Source organism: Chrysochloris asiatica, unplaced genomic scaffold (assembly GCF_000296735.1).
Source record: "Chrysochloris asiatica unplaced genomic scaffold, ChrAsi1.0 scaffold00140, whole genome shotgun sequence".
NCBI classification, from domain to species: domain Eukaryota; kingdom Metazoa; phylum Chordata; class Mammalia; order Afrosoricida; family Chrysochloridae; genus Chrysochloris; species Chrysochloris asiatica.
Window position 1 is genome coordinate 5,177,562 of NW_006408658.1, and position 8,380 is coordinate 5,185,941.

General features: G+C 36.4%; 1 pseudogene; it reads left to right on the forward strand.

The window, feature by feature from the left end:
• The first annotated feature begins 3,231 nt into the window (after positions 1-3,231).
• On the forward strand, positions 3,232-4,531 carry LOC102824631 (annotated as a pseudogene).
• The last annotated feature ends 3,849 nt before the right edge of the window (positions 4,532-8,380 follow it).

Genomic DNA, 8,380 nt, shown 5'->3' on the forward strand with positions numbered 1-8,380 from the left:
GCTTAATCCAAGAAGAATGAAGTCCTTGACAACTTCAATCTTTTCTCTATTGGTAAGACTGTTGTTTATTGGTTCAGTGGTAAGGATTTTTCTTTTCTTTACATTGAGATGCAATCCATACTGAAGGCTGTGGTCTTTGATCTTCATCAGTAAATAGTTTAAATTCTCTTCACTTTCAGCAAACAAGGTTGTATCACCTGCATATCACAGGTTGTTAATGAGTCTTCTGCCAATCTTGATGCCACATTTTTCTTCATATAACCCAGCTTCCTGGATTATTTGCTCAGCATACAGGTTGAATAAGTATGAGCTATAGGGGTGAGTTAATTGTACAATTGAAATGTGTTTAAGGGCTATAATTATAGTGAATCTACCAGTCTTTATCTGACCGGTAAGCTTGGTCTTTGTTTTTCTTTATGATTTTGAGTTTTGCTTCACATTTTCCTTCCACTCCATCCAAGGCTTTCTATTGTGATCCCTTTCAGAACATCAGCAGTGGTAGCCTGACACCAACCATTTCTTCTAAATTTAGGAATGTGAAGGCTGGGATAGACCTTTAGTACTTTGACCTAATTGTTTCCTTGAATCTTTTATTATCTTCACTCTTCTTTGCTCCAGATGAAAGCAGAGAAATAGTAACATCTTAGATAGTTGCTCACAAAAATTTAAGGATCCAATTGCTACTCAGCAAGGTAGGATATAAAGCAATGACTTTCTGGATTATGTTATGCCAGTTTACCTTGGTGTTCCCAATGGACCCATACACTCATTTTTCTCAAGGTGTTTGGTATGACTAAGAAGTTTTTGTAACATAGGTCCCTGTCTTCTCTATCACCACCACATATCTGTCAGTTTGTCATACTGTGGTGGCTTGCATATTGTTGTGATACTGATAGCTATGCCACTTATTATAACTACCAGCAAAGTCACCCATGGTGGACAGGTTTCAGTGGAGGTTCCAGACTAAGACAGACTGTTGTTGTTGTTGTTAAGGGCTGTTGATTCAGTTTCAACTCAAGGAGATTCTATGTAGGGTTTCTGGGAAGCAGTTTATGAATTTGAACCACCAACCTTGCTGTTCAAACTGAACTTGTGATCCAGTGCTAATCCTACAGCATCACACTAGGACTCCTCGACTCAAATGCATTACTGAAATGCATCACATTTATTTTGCAGTCCTCCTTATTCATTGTCCAACTTTCACATGCATTTTAGGCTATTGAAAATACCATGGTTTAGGTAAGGCACACCTTAGTCCTCAAACTAATATATTTTCTCTTAAACACCTTAAAATGGTCTTGTGTAGCAGATTTACCTTGTGCAATACACTGCTTGATTTTTTTTCCATGAGCATTGGTTGTGGATCAAAGCAAAAAGAAATCTTTGACAACTTTAATCTTTTCTCCATTTATCATATTATTTATTGATCCAGTGGTAAGGATTTTTGTTTTCTTTACATTAATTAAGGTGCAATCCATACTGACAGCTGTGATCTTTAACTCCATCAATAAGTACTTTAAGTCCTCCTTGCTTTCAGCAAGTAAGGATGTGTCATCAGCATATCACAGATTGCTAATGAGTCTTCCTCCAGTCCTAATGCCACATTTTTCTTCATGCAATCCATTTTCTCAGATTATTTTCTCAGCATAGAGATTGATTAATATGGTGAAAGAATACAACCTTGGCACACACCTTTCCTAATTTTAAAACATCAGTCTTCCCATGTTGTGTTCAAATGACAGTCTCTTGGTCTATTTACAGATTCCTACCTAAGGAGCTCTGGTAGCATAGTGGTTACAAATTGGGCTGCGAACCTTAAGGTCAGCGGTTCGAAACTACCAGCTGCACCGCGGGAGAAAGACGAGGCTTTCTACTCCCGTAAAGATTTTCACCCTCGGAAACCCTATACAGGGTCGCTATGGGTCGGAACCGACTCGATGGCACTTAACAACAATGAACACAATTAATTGTCCTGGAATTCTTCACAATGTTATCCATAGTGGAATGCCAACTACAACATTAACCACAAAGTTGAAAGCCTTTGAAAAGCCAATCAAGCACAGGTAAACATCTTTCTGGTATTCTCTGCTTTAAGCCAAGATCCACATGGCATCAACATTGATATCCCAAGTTCCACATCCTCTTCTGAATACCAGTCCATTTCAGCTCACTAGTGAAGTGACTACGATACTGATCTTTATGTATTCCAGTTCATTTTGACAACTTCCAATTTTCCTACATTCATAATGTGTAACATTGCACATTACAATTATTTATTGATGCTCGCATCGGCTTATTCACATTTTGAGTTGTGCCCCATCTGAAAGCTTTGCTTCACCCAAGTCATTAAGATCAACTTTGTTTTGAGGTTGCTTCTCATCACCAGTTATATTTTGAGTGCCTTACCACTCGCTTAAATGGAACTCATTTTCCAGCATTAAATAAGACAATGAATGCTCTGTTGCCATTTTTAAGATTTTCAGCACTAATCTTTCAGAATTATCTGTCTCTTCTTCCTAGAATGTTTTTGTTGGGAAGCTGCACTGGAACTTGTCCACCATGGGTAGCATAGCTTGCAGAATTGCAGCAACACACATGATATCACAGCATAACAAATTGACAGATGAGTGATGATGGATCATTCTAGTAGATATTTTTGTTTGCTTTTAAATTCTAGTCTATTTCTAAACAAGGTAAAAGGAGTTGCTCCATAGTCCAGTCTATCTGTGTAAAAAATTTTCACTGAATTGGCAGTGGATAGGAGAACTAATTTTAATATTAAGTATAGCTATATTTGGAGAACACTGTTATTTATGAGCATTCTTTTAAAGGATCTTATGGAAAGATACTGGTCAAAACCAAGAACTATATATCCCTGGACCTCCTTGTTAATTAATGTTATCTCATCTATTACACTAGGTTGTTTAAGAAAAACAGTTAATTATTTTATTTCTTCATATGCTGTCTTTAAAATTTTGAATTTACTTTGCCTTTTTAAAAAAGTGATGAGATGAATGAAAAGAGCAAAACGAAACTATTTGAAAGTGTAATTTTGGATATGAGAATAGATGCTTTCCAATCAATTCACCATGTACACTCTCAGTTCCTTAGAAATTGAGCTCTCCACTTTAGGAGTTAAGAGAAGTGTGTGAAGGCCACCTGGCAGTAGCTCTCTAAACCAAGGGAAGACTTTGAAGAGAACTACAAGGAAGACCTTGCTAGCCATTGGCAATGGGTCAAGACCACGCCGACCTGTATAGTAGAAAAACAAGTTAGTTAAGAAAATTACTCTGAAGTATGTGACTACTGTAGTATGTAGCTCTTGATCCATATCATTATAATTATCCTGGAAATTGTGTTCCCTACCTGCAAAACCAATCTTTACACATACTGATTTCTAACATATTATTCTCACTGAGTGATGTCAATGGTATTGTGATCTAGCAAAGTTAAAATCATTTAACTAAAGATGTATGATTTTTTCCCTCTCCCTCATACCTAAGAAATATGTATTTAAACTGAATCTGTAAGACATTAAAGCACTCTTGACTGACCATCTTGAGTCTCCTGTCACTAAATCCTCAGTCCGCCTCCTGGAACCCTGGTTCAGGCAGGGCTGGCCCCTGCACTCCACCTTCTTCCTAACTGAAATTCCAGGGCTGGAACATATTAGCATCTGGATCTCCATTCTTATTTGCCTTCCACACCTAGTGGCCATACCGGGCGATTGCATCATCCTCTTTGTGATCAGGACAGAATCCTCCATGAAAACGTGTATTATTTCCTGTCCATGTTGGTAGTTTCTGACCTGGGCCAATCCCTCTCTTCTCTCCTGCTATGATGGGGATCTTCTTATTTAATGCCACAGACAGTTCTCTAAATGCCTTCTTTGCTCAAGCAGCATTCTTTATCCATGGATTTACAGATATGGAGTCCTCAGTTCTTATGCCCTTTGGCTACTTTTTGGTCATACACAACCTTCAGAGATACAACTGTTTCCTGACTAGTGCCTGAGATACCAAAATGGTGTTGGTGTTTCTCATTAAAAGCAAGCTCTTTTAAAGAAGTGCTCCCACTTCCTTTCACTCTAGAAAGATTAATATATTGTAGGAAAAGACTACTTTTTCATACCTGTTTTCTCCATCAGGTTGTCATGAAGCTGGCCTGCTTTGATAACACAATCAGCATTTTCTATGGTTTCTTTGTTGCTCTCTTTATGATGTCAGACAGTGTTTTCATTGTTGTGTCCTATGTGCTTATCCTGAAGACTTTGATGGGAATTGGATCCCATTAGGAAAGGCTCAAGGTCCTCAACACCTGTGTCTCCTACACCTACACTGTGCTAATCTTCTATGTATCCTATATTGCTTTGACTTCAATGGACTGTTTCAACAAACACAAATCTCTAATGGCCATGATCATCACTGCTGATATTTTCTTGTTAGTGCCACCTCTAATGAACCCCATGGTATAATGTGTAGAGGCATGGCAAATTAGTGAAAATGTGCTAAAGAAATTAGGTCTAAAATAAAGATAAGAGAAAAACTGGAGTCAGGCTTAGAGAAGAAAATTATGTTTTTCTATGTAAAGTGTTATGGATGAGTGATGATTAGCTGTCTTAAAAGTCCTTATAACTAATACAACATATGGGCACTATGTAGGCTCTAAGGTCTCTAAGACTAAGACTGATATGGGAATTGACAGATATTTATTGGATAGTTATGCAGTAGTATTAAAATCCTGAATCAACACACTAATATGGAACTTTAATTGCACTGTTTAAAAGCCCTGGAGGTTCAAATGGTTAAGAGTACAGTTACTAACCAAAAGGTTGGCAATTTGAACATACCCAGATGGATTGGCTAAGTGGCAGCAACTATGGACTCACGTGTGGCAACAGTATAGTGAGGTTGGCCCAGGATCAGGCAGTGTTTTGTTCTGCTGTGCATAAAGTCACTATGGGTTGGTACCGACTCAATGGCACCTAACAACAACAACAAGTAGCTCTGCAGGAGAAAGACCTGGTAATCTACTTCCATAAAGATTAAAGTCAAGAACACCTTATGAGGCAGTTCTACACTGGAGTCACTGTACATAAAAATATGACTCAATGGCACCTACCAACAACACAGAAAAAGAATAGGCACATAGATAGTAGAAATTCTATCTCTGTATAAAATAAGGTGCACCTGAGTCAAGTCATGGTATTTTCAGTAGCCTCATATGTCTGTGAAAGTTGGGAAATGAATAAAGTAGACTCTACAAGAAATTATGCATTTAAATTATGGTGTTAGAGCATATTGAAAGTACTATGGACTGCTTTAAGAAAAACACAAATTTGTCTTATAAAAAGTACAACCAGAATGCTTCTTAAATGTGAGAACAGTGACACTTAGTCTTCTCATTCTTTGGATATATTGTTAGGCAGGACCAGTACTTGGAGGAGGACATCATGCTTTGTAAAGTGGAGGGTCAGTGTAAACAAGAATGACTCCCGACAAGATGAATTGACACAGTGGCAGCAATAATGGTCACAAATATAGCAACAGTTGTGAGGACAGTGTAGAACTGGACAGTGTTTCCTTTGCTTGTGCCTAACAACAAACCACATAGATAATGAGTAACAAAAGATCTGGAAGTTAAAAGATGGTATTCCAACACAGTTGCTACCCTTCTTCCAGGTGGCCTCTAGATAATATTTGTTGGGTGCATTCAATCATTCTGTGGGAATTCTGCATTCACCATTTAAGTGAAAGATATCTATGGTCAAATATGCTTTGGCTAACAATTTTTCCCTTTGTTCATAGAAATAAACATTGACATAAACTTCCATTTCATAAGCAATTAATTGGACAAGTTATTATCTCTTTTACCTTAGCCTTCCATTATGGTGGAAATAAATGCTCTTGGGAGTCCTGGTGTCATACTGTGGGATAAAGCACTGGATTGCAAAGTCTGTTTGAACCACGAGGCCATAGTTCAAATTCACCAGCTACTCCTTAGAAACCTTATATAGGGTCACTATGAGTCAGAAATGACAGTACCAAAACTGTCTTGTAACCTTTTTTTTTTCTCTATATATTACTCTAAGGTTTCAAGAAGTCATAGTTACTAAAAGGAACACAGTGCTGGTTTTGCTAGCAATGAAGAGCAAGAAGGAGAGTGTTATAATAATTTTTGAAATGTTGATATTCTTGATTAGCTGCTGTAAAATAATATATGCAATAAAATGAGTCTCTTGCTTGTTTATGCACATGGTACTTTGATATATTCAGTTAAAAAGAAAAAAGCAAAACTAGATACAGTTTTAAGCTAGCAGATAATATTAGCATATATTCAGCAATATGAAGCCATATTCATGTGTATAATTCCATTAAAAATAAGTATAGTCATCTAAAGCTGATTGAATGTCTTGAATTATTTTCTGTGAAAAAGCCACTTGTTTCTCATTCACTTTTATTTGAAGAAGGAAATTTTTCTTTCACCTTAGAAGCAGGAAAAAGTAGAAATCTTAAAATTGACAGTCAACCTTTAACTATTTTGTACTATGCATGTGAAAAATCTCTTTGGACTCAATCAACATTTCTCTAATTATGGTATTATATTGTTATAATTTGCTACAGGTCCTCGAAAGAATTTCATAAATTAAATTTATTGCTATATCTATAGTACTTACACAGTATATATAAAATGACAGCTCCCTAATATATGTCCTGACATAACATCTTCCAATGTGCTATGAAAAAACCAATAAAGAAAAGCATCTTTAACAACTAACAATATGATAATAAACTATAAGTATAGTGAACACTGAACATCTAGAGTGATAGAAAACCCATTGCCAGAATCAGTAAGAGTAGACATAAATGACTGTGAATATTGTTGGTAATGATTACAGAAGAGGAGATTGGAGCTCAAGCAAAGCAGAGTCACAAAGTTGGCAGCATTTGAGCTTCATAATTGAAGCTTTGTATGATCAAAGAAAGCTAAAGCAAACATCCCAGATTTTGAAAGAGATATTCCCGAGTACTGGTGTGGTGCTGTAGGATAAGCACTGGAAGGCTAACCACTAGGTTGGCTGTTCTAATCCGCCAGCCACTCCTTAGAAATCTTGAACAGGGTCGCTATGTGTTGGAACTGACTCAATGGCACTTAATAACAGCAACAATTTCCTGTCTGTCACAGACAGGAAGTTAATATAGGGGAAAATGGCCCATATCTGAATATCTGCTTGGTTTACTGTGTTCAGACATGCTATTATCTAGGGCAAAACCAAAGTTTCATAATTTATATATAGAAGAATTATTTCTATCACTGTATAAAACTATACCTGAGATTCCTTTGTGAAAAAACAAGTATTGTTAATTAAGCTAGTCCTGGTGTGGCACTGTGGGGTTAATGCACTGGATTGCAAGGTCAGTTTGAACTGAAAGTTGGTGGGTCAAGCTCATCATCTGCTTCTTGGGAACCCTATTCAGGGTCACAATGAGTCAGAATCAACTCAACAACACTCAATAACAACAACAACAAAGATTGTCTATTTAAAAGCGTTACAGCTTCAAGTACACTGGAAGGTGGAAGTGGCTAACAGCTAAGTAGGAAATTAACAATCCAATAATTTAGGGCAAATACAAAAAGAATGTGGCTCTAAGGTAGTAGAACTTGAAGCGAAATATTGGAATCACAATTAAAACTACATTAAAATATCTTGTCAGTATAAAATGATTAAAGGCAATCTGAAATTTTATGTATTAGGCTTACTGAAGATGTGAAACAGCAACTAGAATTGAAAAAAAAAAAAATCCAATTTTCTAAGAAGGAAAGGGATTAAGGAAAATATAGACTATAAAGAATACATCTCTAAAAAGATAGGGCTCCCTAGAGGTGACTTCAGGAACTGAAACAAGTATGTAAAGATTTCCTATAGTTAAATAGCAGATTTCTATGTGCGTGCATTTGAGCACATATATAACTTTTCCTTTTACCAACTCAAGAAATATCTTCTTTGCCTTCTGAGAAATTTAACCACAAGGAAAAAAGATAACTCATCTGTACAAAAACTAAATTATTGCCATTTATTTGTGCTTTATGAATTTCTTTTTTATATACATAATTACATTTTTCACTTGGGATAAAGCAATCTCACTGTGTCTTTAATGTGCACAGAAGCCCATGTGATCATTATAAAAACATGTTTGCAAGGCAAATACACAATTACTTTGAATTTAAATTATAGTAATTTGTTTAAACTCTTTAATAAGTTCAGGGAAATTTATTTTTCCTTGCTCCAAAAATTCAGCTGGAATCACCTCAGCAACCAAAATGCCTGAGGATGCCAATGTCTTAAATCCTTTTGCTACATATATGCAGTGCAATCCCC